This window comes from Phoenix dactylifera, chromosome 9 (assembly GCF_051530095.1).
Source record: "Phoenix dactylifera cultivar Ajwa chromosome 9, Ajwa_hap1_PhDact_Kaust_v1.1, whole genome shotgun sequence".
Taxonomy (NCBI): Eukaryota; Viridiplantae; Streptophyta; class Magnoliopsida; order Arecales; family Arecaceae; genus Phoenix; species Phoenix dactylifera.
Window position 1 is genome coordinate 32812135 of NC_143198.1, and position 13766 is coordinate 32825900.

Here is a 13766-nt window from a genome sequence, read left to right on the forward strand (position 1 = left end):
AGGGCAAGAGAACGACCTCGGATATCTGGAAAGAACGACATCACATTTGTTTCTCCCTATTTTTCTTATTCTTTTTTTTCTTCAAATAAGCACGTATGTTTAAAGGAACATATATTTTTCTTCTTTTTTTTTAGGTACAACGACAGTTTTCACTAATTTTGCATGAGCATTGTTATCTGAGTCAAGGAACAAAATATTTGCACAAAAGTGGAGAAACAGATACAAAATGGGTCTAAAAATTTTCTTCAAAATGATGAGCAACAAAAAAAAGCGACCTAATCAGTAGCTCGATTCGCCTTCCGAAACACATGCACAATCTGATAGGTATCACACTTTCTTAGCAGCTTTCGAATGTCATCTGAAAGCGGATGATTGGACAACCCCGACCTCTTCTATATTTTTCTTCAATTGCTAGTGCTGCAGTACATTCAATTTCCCCATGATTTTCCTCGTGACCCTCAGATCAGACCCCTCACAGGAGCCCCACGTCCGTCCAATATAACCCCCAAAATAGTAAAAAGTAATTATAGGTTGAAAATTAAAGAAAGTAGCAATCCTTGTGACGTACAACAATCATATCATCATCATATTACTAGTACCATCACCAACTCCATCGCCAAACTTGATAGGGATGGAAGAAACGAAGCAAGCCTTTTCTTATACCCCACTAGGTTTCACACCTTGTATGGTAGTTTACAATTATATGTTTTTTCCTCCCTTTTTTTTTATTTCTGTTTTTTCACAAGTTCTAAATTACCAAGCCTTCAGCGGGTACCTATGGATGCAGCCCTTCCACGGGTTATCAGTATCCATACCCGAATCCTTTAAGGTCTTCCAGACCAAACTACAAACCTTGAACCCGGTTCCAAAAGCCAACATCCAAAGCCGGTCGCCACTCCTTATCCTCCCCTTGGCCTCAAAATAGGCCAGCTCGTAGAACAGCAAACTACTGGAGGTGTTGCCGAACCGGTGGAGGCACATCCGGGCCGGTTCCGTGACCCGGTCATCGAGCCGCATGAGCCGGGCCACCGACTCGATCACCGCCTTCCCACCCGTGTGGATGCACATGTGCTCGAACGCCGTGGTGAAGTCCGGCACGTGCTGCTTCCCCTGACCGCTCTTCATCCATCTGGTCACCTCCCCGAAAGCGTACCGCACCAGCTGGGCCCACGGCAGAACCCTCGGAGCCAGGATCCTTATGTGGGCCCGGAGCCCCTCGCCGGCGACGCGGATGAGGTCCTTCTTCAAGGAGATGCCGAGGCTGCCGGTGTCGTCCTCCTCCTGGAAGGCGGCGCTGTAGGAGGCGTCGTCGGCGCCGTGGTGGGTCCGCAGGGCGTGAAGGAGCTCCATCTTGGCGGCGCGCCGGCGAGCCCCGTCGTTGGTCAGCAGCGCCGCCGCCGTGCCGACGCGGAAGATGCAGTTGGTGACCAGCATCGAACGGTTGTCGCCGAAGTACCAGTTGAGGCTTATACTCTCGGTGATGACGACAAGGGCGTAGCGGACTCGGCGGGTGCCGGAGAGGATCCTTCCAGCGAGGTCTATGGCGGCGGCGCCGGAGCTGCACCCCATGCCGCTGAGGTTATAGGTGGCGACGGTGTCGGGGAGGCGGTAGTGGTTGACGAGGAGGCTGGAAAGGGAGGGGCTGGGGGTGAACATCCCGCAGGTGACGATGAGCAGGTCGATGGCAGCGGCCGGAACGTGGGTTTTGTAGAGGACGGCGTCGACGGCGGCGATCATTCCCTCCGAGGCCTCTTGCACGGCAGAGCGGAGCTTGGCCTCGTAGTCGTACTGGAAGATGAAGGGTGGGGCGTAGGTCTCGTCGCCGAGGCCCGACTTGAGGTAGATGCCGCGCATGAATTCCTCGCTGGTGGTCGAGAAGAGGCGGCTCCGCCGGACGAAGTACTCGCAGACTTCGTAGCTGCACTTGCGGTCGGCGTCGGGCTGGAAGCAGGCGTAGTCAAGAAGCAGGACCGGGCGTGGCCTCGTCCAGAGGTAGGCGAGGAGGGCTACCAAAGTGCACCAAAGAAGAGAGAAGACGAGCGCTCTATGGGTACAGAGGAAGAGCAGAAGCTTTTGGTTGAGGAGGAGAGTGGAAGTGGAAGAGAGGACGGCATGGAGGCTTAGAGTTAGAGCTAAGAGGACGAAGAATGAGGCTTGGAGGAGTTGGATAGGAGTGAGGAGGGAGAGCAGGGTCTCGGAGTACTTCATGGTGTGGGTTTGGCTGCAAGGAGAAGAGGTTTAGTGGGGATTTTATAAAGAATATAGCATAGGCATTGATGGTTTATGGCTTAGAGTTCATCATTAATCAACCTACTTGGAGGACCCCTTGGGGGAGAGAGGGATAAATAGATATAGAGAGATAAGAGAGAGAGTTTCTTTTCTTTTTTTCTTTTTTTCTTTTTTTGAGCATAGCATGGCATGAGAGAGAGAGAGAGTTAAAAATACAGTTTGGGGCAGTTGGGTGGTGTGGGGGTGAAAGAGAGAGGATGAGGGCAAGTGGATAAGAAGGGAAGCTTCTTGTTGAGAGAAACGTTAACTGGAAGACTGGGGAGGGGGGGGGAGGTCTTTAATTTGGTATTCTATGGATTCATGCATGCATGGGAAGTGAAGGTCATAAGTAAGGACTTCCGTTTTCCATGCAACCCTTTTTAGTGGGGAAAAATGGGCAGATAGTCTTTATGCATGAGCCAACCACTTTGACTTTCCCGGCCTGGAAATGGACGGAAATAGTATATATACATCCTCGTAACGCCGCGCTGGGCATGCACCGCCATCGGACATAGTGAGAAAGCCGTGCGGAAGAAGCATACTCTTCACGACCACATTTTTCGCGTGACCGTTGGATTGTACCCGTTCCAGATAACAAAAAATTAATGCATGGTATTGCATGCAAACGTACGTACGCTGTGAGAAATTATTCACCGTGGATTATTAATAAATTTTTTTCCTTTGATTACCGTATAATAACAACACGGCTACCTATAATTCCTACCCCATAGGCCACAGGGCTTGTGTGCGGATAACTATGCATGCAGGTGTGTATTCAGTAACCATGCAATCCAAACCTGTCTTTGTGCATCCAAGTTAGCATCATCCTTTAAATTAGATTACGTGTTTTAGTAAGAAAAATTGGGATTCGAGCAGCAATGTCCTCCCGAAAGTCTCATGCGATCACTTTTTTTTCCTTCCCATTATCTATTCTTTTTCTGAAAGAAATGAGGAGGAAGTGAGAGACAATTCCCACAGAATTTATTAAAGAAAGTAAACAGAATAGATTACATCTACAAAAGGGAGGAAGGAAGGGTGTGCAAGATGAGTGGGAAAGAATACAAAGAAAAGAGGGAGCGTGGGGCGCAGCTGTGAATACAGTGATGTAAGCTTGGAGGTAACAACTTGGTTGCTATATATCCATTGAGCCCGCTGAACATAGATTTGCTCATAAGCTGAAGGAGTGTAGCGCCCTGTGGTAGATTGAGGAAGCCGAGGTCTGCTTTTTGTTCAAAAAGATATGGCATGAGTTCCTCTCATGCCATATGTGCCATGCAATAGATTTGAACAGTTGATCCCATCTGTTAGCTGTATATAAGCTATGTATAAGTTGTATATGAGCTGTATACATGAGTTGTATATGAGCTGTACATAGCTATCTTCAACCATAAAAGATAGGCTATGACACTATTTATATAAAAATATATACATCCTTTTCTCCCTACATCTCTGGTTCCTCTCCAACTCTCTCTCTCCCCCTCCTCTCTCCCCTCTCCTTCTACGTTTACACACCATCTCTTTCTCATGCTTCTGTGAATTTTCTCACGCCTCTCGGAAGTCCAAAAAGCCTTCAGATGCGGAGTCCGGCCTCTAAGATTAAGACATGATCAGTAGATGATAAGTTTGTCTCTACGTAAACGTCAATGTGTTTTTTTTTTATTTTATGAGAACTTTCTAGTAGCTGATAGCATGTGCTCGCGATGCTCGAGTCCACGTCAGTCAACCTCATCCCCATTTAAATTGGAAAATTAAAGTCCGGTCCATCCTTTGACCATGCCCTGATATTTAACACCCTGTGGACTTATTTTATAACATCGATCCGGTCCATAGGCATTTTCATCTTTAACTCAGGATCCTTGAAGGAGGAAAGTATGCCCCCATATCCAATCTAATTACAAAAGCTAAGGCCGTTCTCATGGTTACGACAATAGTTTTAAAACCCCTTTGATAGATGCTCTGGAATCGGAGGGAAAACTTTAGTTGGCCTAAGATGGAGGTGTCGTCCAGATGTGTTGTGTTAGCAGCCACTCTACGGTATCTGTTTCTCTTCATCATCTTTGCCACCTTTTGGCTCTGTTCAAGCCAGTACCCACCATCAAAAATGGGAGGTAGCATCCGAGTTAACATCCCCTGATTGCTTCTAGAAGTTAGCAATCACCATCAATGGAAGCAAATCTAGCCCCATGATCAGCAGATATATTAGCCGTATGTTGTGGCATATTAACTATGTACTGTAGTATATTAAGTGTGTACTGTGTATATTAAGTGTCTATTATGATATGTTAATTGTATACTATGGTATATTAACTATGTGCTGTGGTGTACTAATTGTGTACACGTATCTACTAGATGTATACTATAGTAGCATAAGTGTGTAGTGTGGTATATATATTAATTATGTATTGTGATATATTAAGTATTTGCAGCCATATATTAAGTATGTATTGTAGTATATTAACTGTGTATTATGGTATATTAAGTGTGTACATGTATCTAATAGCTGTGTATAGAAAATATTAACTGTGTACTATGTTGTATTCATTGTGTATTGTGGTAGATTAAGCATGTACACGCATCTAATAAGTGTGTACTGGAGGATATTAACTGTGTACTGCGTTATATTAACTATGTACTGCGGTATATTAAGTGTATCCACATATCTAGTAACCGATAAGCTTGTTTCTTTTTTGTAGGATGGGGTAATTGATAGATAAAGACAAAGAATGTTCTTAACTTGTTAATAGATAAAGACAATATTTTAAATGAAATTTTCTTTGATTTGTGAAGGTCGCTTTGCTTGATCTTGTTACAATTTCATCAAGCTGGGCACAAGTAATTGATGTCATGGAGAGTGAGGTATTTATGCAAATAAAGTGCAATCAAGTATTTACAATCACATTTATAATCTTTAATTTCAATTAGTGTTCAATCAGGCTCATGATTGGGTTGCTTCATTGGTGCTGGCGTTACACCTGATTGGCTCTTGGGCTCATTGTTTGCAGCAAGCATGCCTTGGTTAGGATCATGCATGCGTATATCTTTTAGAAGAAAAATAGTGTTCGTTATACCAATATATACCTGCTGACTTTGCTATTTCGTGTATTATTGTTTATCAGCATCTGATGTGTCTTGAGTTCTACTTCTATTTTCTGCTTTCTTGATGGAGCTTGCTGCATGGTCATCTAAAAGAATCAGCTATGATGCACATTGTGATTATGTGGAATTGTCTCTCACTAGGCATATATATATATATATTTTTTTGCTTTTCTCGATGGAAAAAAGAGAGAATGGTCTGGGTGGCCCATTTGATGGGGGTATTTTTGGTATTTTAATCTTAAAAAGGTGGCCATATGAGGACCGCAAGTTATAAATAAAATATTTTGTGAATCCAAAATATATCTTTCCGTGAACAGGGAGTTTTTGTTACAACCAAGTCTATGTGGGGACTGCGACATAAATAAGTATTTGAATTTCCTCCCTGGATCCTTTTCTCCGCAGGCCGCAGCTGTGGTGAGAGGGTTGCTTCGGCCAGGTGCAAGAATTTTGGCCTCAAATCCAAATGTGACAACCGGACTCGCGAGTGGGTAATTAATTGATGCGAGAGACGGAGAAGGGACTGAAAAAAAAAAAAAGGGTTCCCGTTCTAACGTGGGACCCGTGTTCGATCGCCTGTGCATGGGTAACGTCTTAGGTGGTGCTGCTGACGCACCAGAGCCGGCTCTTGAATCATGAACGGCTCGGAATCAAATCAAATGAAGTGGTCTTAAACAAAATTAAATGTTTCAACGATAGAGTTAAAAACTAAAAATTATTTGGTTTCGATGGTTTTGACGCTTACCTAACTTATAAACTTATCCCAACCAAATTCACAACGGAACAAACTTGGTATTTAATATTCTTAATATTTTTTTTTACATTTAGTAAATTTAAATTACTAATTCTATAAAAATAATCATCAAATAATTCTAACCTTCTATCCTAGCCTGATGAGAGACAGTTGTTTATTTTTCAATTTTAATTTTAGTTTTACATTTTTTTAATGTCAAATTGTAACTTTTTTGTTTGGAGAAGAATTCTAGGAGAGACCACATAGCATCACTCGATGCCTGAACCGTGTGAGATTGGTCTAGATGGCCCATTCATGTGGAAGTGAAATCCGTTCAACGCCAAAAGAAAAGAGGGGGGCATATATTTCAAGCCATGCATGCACCACTCTACTCTACGTATATATCTAGTTAAAAACTAGGAAAGTACAAAACAAATCACCCATACGAAATTAGCGGCATTTAAATGCATCCAATCCTAGCTTATTTCGGTCAATAATGGAAGCTTCCGGACCTTCGTTCAGATCCCACGCTTTGGAGGTTCAGAAGGCCGCTACGGCTGCCTTCAATGGGTATTGAAGGCTATACAAGTTAGATTTTCGTCGGCGCTTTCTCGTACAGCTCCCACCTCTTGAATGTTCTTAAGTTTTTGGTCCCGCTGCTTCACAGGCAATTATAAACGACCGGCCTCATCCGCCCATCCTTTAGCCGTGCACTAATTCCGCCGTAAAAGTGAGCAACTCAACATTCTAAAGAGTCTTTTTTTTTGGGAAAAACTAAGTGTTTGTTTTTTTTTTTCAGAAGAAGAAGAAGAAGAAGAAGAAGTTGATTTCAACCCTGAGCTTATTCATTCATTCTAGCTAACACAAGCATTTGTTCCGTACGTCTGGTGGAGGTCTTACATTCCTATGGAATTGCCTCTGCAGCAACTAAACAATGCATGGCAAGGAGAGTACTTCCACTGTACAAAAAGAAAAAAAACGGAAAGTACTTTAGGTAAGTAAAAAAATCTCAATTTTTTTTTTCTGGTCAATTGAGCTGCAATAAAAGCATGCCAACGGGAAATTAACCACCAGCCAACCGGATTCAGTCATCAAGCATATCGTAATCGAGTTAGCAGGACCAGTGCAGTTGAGGGTGTTATATATGGGGCCCGGGCAATATCTATATATAAATGAATCCACAAGTTCCAACCAGTCATGGCCGTACGGTTCCAATGTTTTAAAACAAGGTTGTCGATATGTCCCATCTCAAAAACTAAACTTGAGCTTCCATCGTAGACCCTATGTATCCCTGGTAGAAATTTTAAAGAAAAGGGTAATTTCATAGAGTAATAAAAAGATAATTTTGTTCTTCATCAAAAAAAAAAAAAAATGTTGATGTATAAATCTAATTTTTATGTGCTCCTTCCATTCTTCTTCTCATCAATTTGGTGGGCTAGGATATAGATGGATAATCTCTTCCTTTTATCCATTTTTTTTAAATTATTTTTTGAACCAGACGGTGGAAAGAGATGAACCATCCTTTCAATTTCATTCATCTTTTCTTCAATAACTCTAACCAAATATTTGAGATGCCACAAAAATATCAAAATGTATATTGCGAGGTGGTTATATTTGCCGCCAATAGCTCAAGATTTTATGAAAGATTTCAAAAACAGAAGCATTCCATGGAACATGTCTGTCAGCTCATCAGAATCCAGTAGTATTAGATTCATTGGTCGTGACATATTCTGTACCTCTGAACTAATATTTTCTTTCAAGGCAGTCATGACAAATCATCATTTGTTATGATAGTTTAAGCAGAGAAAAGAAATTTTCGGTTGACTGCTGAGGGGCTCGGCAACATGGGAGTTCGAACATTGACTTTGTTGTTCTAGAGCATTATCTTATTCGGAAAAAAAATTAAAGCCTTCTTGTTCGGTGATAGGATACGTATCAAATTATATTGAAGTTAAGGCGGTCAGGATGGTAGATGGAGGGCTCAATCAATAGCCCTCTGTTCAGAGTCCAATCCTACCAACGTAGGCGTTCGCGCGGTCGTTAACGGTTCACATCAAGCCACCACCGGCGACCCAACCAACTAACCTTAGCCCCTTTCTTTCCTTTTCTAAGCTCTTGTCACACCTGGCCACAGCTGTCAACCGAATCCAGGGGCAGCCTGGTGACGCAGGGCCAAACAGTCTAATTCAGGATATTTAGCGTTGTTGCTCAGTCTTTGTGGCCAGGCATGTTTATCGTGAATGGCGCATTGAATTAGTTCAGAAAGACTTTTTTTTGGCCTTCTAAAGCTTATATACCCATGGCATTCAGAGACATTTTATTTTTTAATTTTTGCAATTATATTCATATCATGTTTGTGTAATACACCGTCTAAGAAGAAAAAAAATCGTGACACACCCGGCACGAAAGGAAGTCCAAATCCTTTCTCATGGAGGTCTAATTTATGCTTGGCAACCTCTACTAAAGCGGTCTCCATCTATGGCTTCTTCAGAACTACGTATGTGTATTGAAATGCCAGCACAGTTGCTGGCTGGGTGGTTTTCTATACGGTGCATCACTTGGAAGATTTTTTTTAAAGTGAACCAAGCAGATGTTTTTTACTTGCTTAGCTAACTCTTTTTTTGATTTTTTTGATTTTTTTGATTGTACTCTTATGCGTTTGGTGTGAGGAGCTCATGTTAAAAAAAAAAAAAATAAATAAAAAAAAACAAAAACAAAAACAGTCTTCGCCTAACTTTCATCCCTTTATGCCGCAGTTCACTCTAATATGTGCCAGCTCTATAAGGCTGCAACCCCCTTTTACCTATTGTACTCACCTGTACATTTTCTGATTCTTCAATGAAACCTGAGGGAAGGATCTTACTTCCTCGGTTACTTCTTAAAAAAAAAAACAAGAGTCTTGAAACTCTGGCGAGAACATTTATTCTAGAAAAATTGAAAAAAAATATAGAAATACCTCCTCAATTTAGGGTTTATCCCAAAGACACGCTCTCGACTTTAAAAAATTCTACACGAATCCTTCAAATTTTCAAACTGTTCCAAACTAATCCCGTCGTTCATCTCCATTATAGAATAGTACCACATGACCATTATATGATAATATAAAATTATATTATGACCAAAATACCCTTCGTATTGTCTATTTGTCGATGAAGTTCTAGCACGGATCTCAAAAAACTCTTAGTACATGATCCATAGTTAAAAAACATCCACTGCACATATCTCAAAGCATTCGAAACATCTTCACTCTCTACTTGCACGAATCTCAAAAATATTTTAGTATGTAGCTCATAGTTAAGGATTACCTATCGCACCGATCTCAAACACTCCAGACTTCTTCATTCCTACATATTTTGAAGAGGGTGGAGGCATTTTAGTCGTATGTGACAGCTAATACCATCCGCTGGTCAGAAAGTGGAGGACAGCTTGGAATAGCTTGGAAGCTTAAAGAAGCTGTCTAAAACTTTTCAAAATCAAAGGGGTGTCTCTGGGACTGGTCCTAAATTGACAGGTGTCAACATAATTGTCTAAAATTTAATAGGGAACGTGACAGGCTCATAGCGTTTGGAACCACAGGTCAATATGTGCTCTAGATTCCTAATAGGCTCGGACCATATTATGTGAATGATATTTGATCCTAATAGGCTAGGATCTAGGGGTTGTTTGCTTCTGGTTCAAATAAAATATTATGTGAATGATATTTGATCAAGTCCACAATGAATGTTGGTTTTGCAATATAAACTGATCTTGCTATTTTTAAATTCTCCAAGTGCTTTAGTTTTAATCCAGGAAAATATCTAAAAATTGTAATAAGATCTTACATATCCTACAGATAAAATTCTGCAGGGTGTGCAGCTATTTGACATGAGCCTGTTCATGCAAGTGGGAAGGGGTAAGGCACAAATCCAGCGTGATACCAACTTTATCGCAAGATATTTGCACCAAGCCAACTTTAAATCATTACATTTGGTTGCAATAACGAACACTATCCAGTGGTCGTAGCCGGCAAAAAGCAAGCATTGGAACATGCTATGCACGTCCAACCAAATGTGTGCGAGTTACTCTATTCTGCTCGGGGCCACTTCTTGGTGGGGGCAAGTTTGTCTTGATAGTGTCTCGACTGCATGATGGCCTTATCTATTCCTTTATTAATTTTGATCTTTCTCCACCCAAATCCTTTCTTGTCCTTCTCCATCTATATTTTAATCAAAATCTCAAATAATAAAAGTTAAACTGAATTTTTTTCTCAATGCTACGTTATCTTCTTCTAGTGTTTCGATTAAGAATTTTTTTTTTTTGGCTAGAACGGATGGTTTATACAATTCTAGTACGAACACATCTAAAAAGATTAAAAAATAGTACATTCCAGAGCGTTCTAGGCAGCTTCCCTCTTTCTGACCCACAAGAAGCATCCAAAATGATTGGCCATATATGAGGCCATCCAGTCTACAGCACATTAGCCTCTCTATATTTTAATCAAAATCTCGAATAATAAAAGTTAAACTGAAATTTTTTCTCAATGCCATGTTATCTTCTTCGAGTGTTTTGATTAAGAGATTTTTTTTTTTTTTTTTGCTAGAACGGATGATTCATATAATTCTAGTATGAACACATCCAAAAAAAATTAAAAGACAGTATATCCCAGAGCGCTCTAGGCAGCTTTGCTCTTTTCAACCCATAAGAAACCTCCAAAGTGATTGGCCATATATGAGGCCATCCAGTTCGCAGCCTATTAGCCCCCCTCTCTCTCTCTCTCTCTCTCTCTCTCTCTCTCTATATATATATATATATATATATATATATATATATATATATATATATATATTTAGTGTGGACAACCATGCCACAACGTCTTCTTCTCTCCTCGTCCGCTTGATAAAAAGCCTTTTTTTTCTTTCTTTGGGTGGGTGGGGAACGTTGGGCGGAGAGGCTAAAATATTGGGCAGTGGGGTCCACCAAGCACAAGAGTCACCCCTCCACCGGCCTGGGTTGGGTGCAGTGAATTAAAGGTGTCTTACGTCCCCCGCCTCAAGTGGCGTCTCTCAAAAAACAAACAGAGAGATGGCCTGGTTGCTGGTTAGGCCTACTCTGGCCCTAGGTGGGCTCTTCGTGGAGGGTCATTAGACATAAAGGATGATAATTTATGATCCGAGCTATCAATCTAACACATGAACGATTTATTTTAGGCAGATTTAGGTTTGACATCAGTTCCTTTATCCAAGAATACACCTCTCTTATGACTGGTGAGTGCCAATCCAACACTGGACATAAAGGGTAACAATTTATAATCCGAGCCATCAATCTAACCCATGAACGATTTGTTTTAAGCAGAATTAGATTTGACATAAATGGATTTCGATCATAAATAGATCAATCTGTCTAGACCTGTTTGTTAAATCGGTTGGATTCAGATTTAGACTTTTAAACCGCCATGCTTAACTTGTTTAACTTCATTTATCCTAGTACAAATATGTTTAACCTAACTTGATCTGTTTAATGGATAGGGTATGCAGGTTGGATCGGGTTATCTATTTAATAGACATATCGGATTCATATATAAAATTATAGCTTATTTAATAAACAAGTTAGGTTCGGATTGACGAATTTTTGACCCGACCCGTATTCGACACGATTGCCATCCCTAATTAGCCATCTATGAGGGTACTTAAAATTCACACCAGCTCCTACAATCTGGAACTCCATACCAAGTGATATATTTGCTTGATGTTAATTATTAGATTCAAGTAATCATGCCTTTTATCTCTAGCAACTAGAGATATTCGAATTTGAATCTTGGACGGTGTATCTCCAAATATATCGATCCAACCACTTGATGCATAAATATTGTACGTTATTCTCATAATCAGCACTGAAATCTTGTCCAGTTAGCTGTCCAAAGCCCATCTCTTTAATATTAATCATCAAAATTATCCTGAATACAATCCTGCATATGGTTAGCACGGCAGCAACTTGTCATAGATCTTGATTGGCATGTGGCATGGCGTGTGAACATGAAGGTGGCCGAGCACTATGACCAGCGGACAGACATTTTGAGGGCCCAATGGACCTGGTAACTGCGACCCAAGCTTCTACCCACGTCTTTAAGAAAGCAGGGAGTAATTTGTTATCCGAAAGAGCGGATAAGGAGCTGGAGACTGCTTTGGGTTGTTCTCTGCTTGTTAGAAGGGTGAATTATAAGGCCTCCATGCTTGCAGACATGGCCAATATGGAATACTACGTCACTAACACTGTTAAGTCCAACAGGGCGTAGGAGCTCCTGCATGGTTCTTCCCAGTGTAATAAACAATGAGAAATTGTGGTGCCAGATGAAGATCATGTTATTAATCAATGCTCCCATTTGTGGGCATTCTTATCACTTTTCAGTCTCCGAGCGGTTCTTTTATACTTGACTCTGGACAATTGATGTTTCTTTTCGATTTTTTTTTTTGTATGGATTTTCATGGAGACCTGAATTTTTTTTATTTATATATTTTATATTTTTTTACAGAGATAGATTTATTTTTATATTTTATATTTTTTTATACTCTTTCTTATATGTGGGCCAGACTTTTTGTTCTGTTACTATGTTAAAATCACCACTTGTCCCAAAAGCTTAAATTAATAAAATGAGGTAGATTTATTTATATATTTTATATTTTCTTATAACTTACCTGTTGCAGCTTTTGTTGGGAGAGATGCCCACAAGAAGTTCCTTACATTAGTGTTTTAAACTCTGCTCTTTACTTCCTTGGGGCCTTTTATAGCCTCTCATATGAAATCTATGTTTTATTTTAGGTTATGATGCAGTAGGCTGGCACCTTCTTTGCTTATTTTTGTTTTTCCTGATAAACTTCGGTTATTTTTGTTGAGAAAATTTTGTCAAGAAGATTTTTCTTCCCCTTCCTCCCACCCTCGCTTCTTCCTCCTTTTTGTGAAGAAGACTATGGAATGCCAGAATGGGCAGCACTTTGCTCCAACTAAGAGCATGAAAGTTGAGGAAGAATAAAAATAGAAGATCTGAAGAAAGAACCACTACTTTGGAACTTTCTAAGTTTCTTTTAAGAGCAGCCAAACAATCCATAACATTGGAGGATAACCATGTTGCTGCTTATCGGCATCCTTGTTCTCCAAGATGAGGAATATCTCTAGAAGCCGTCAATTCTAATGTGCATGCTTTCCTCCTCTCCAATCCTTACCAATGTCAGCAAGCTCATTTGGAGAATAACAACGTCAGCAAAAGTTAGATTGTGGAATATATATTTCCAAAATATTCGGTGGGGGTTACGTAATTACCCCAAACCTCAAGGAAGGTCAGTATAATTAATTTGTCAAAATAGAAAAAACTCCACCATATAAAAGCTCATATAATCTAACAATAACCAAAACTTCAGTGTCCCTTCATCCATAAGCATCTACCTGCTTCACGCGTAAAGCTCTGGCTCCAGAGCTTTACGCTACTATAACTGATGTCATATACACAGTTCAGTTCTTGCTTCTTACTTGCATGAGAGAAAAATGAGAGATGCATCTTTTAAAACTAAAATGTATATATTAAATCATATAATATAACAATTTTGATAGAATGATAGATTACCTCCATCAAGATTTTCAGCAAACTTGTAGATCGTGACATCTAGCACTTCTAAGGACAACCAAATCTACCATTTTTTTT

At 40.4% G+C, this 13766-nt stretch overlaps 1 pseudogene across 1 annotated transcript; it reads right to left on the minus strand.

Annotated features, from left to right (window-relative positions):
- Positions 1-511: 511 nt before the first annotated feature.
- LOC103720594 (3-ketoacyl-CoA synthase 4 pseudogene) lies at positions 512-2487 on the minus strand (annotated as a pseudogene). Its single transcript, XR_015969139.2, has one exon. The product of XR_015969139.2 is annotated as a 3-ketoacyl-CoA synthase 4 pseudogene (transcript).
- Positions 2488-13766: the final 11279 nt, after the last annotated feature.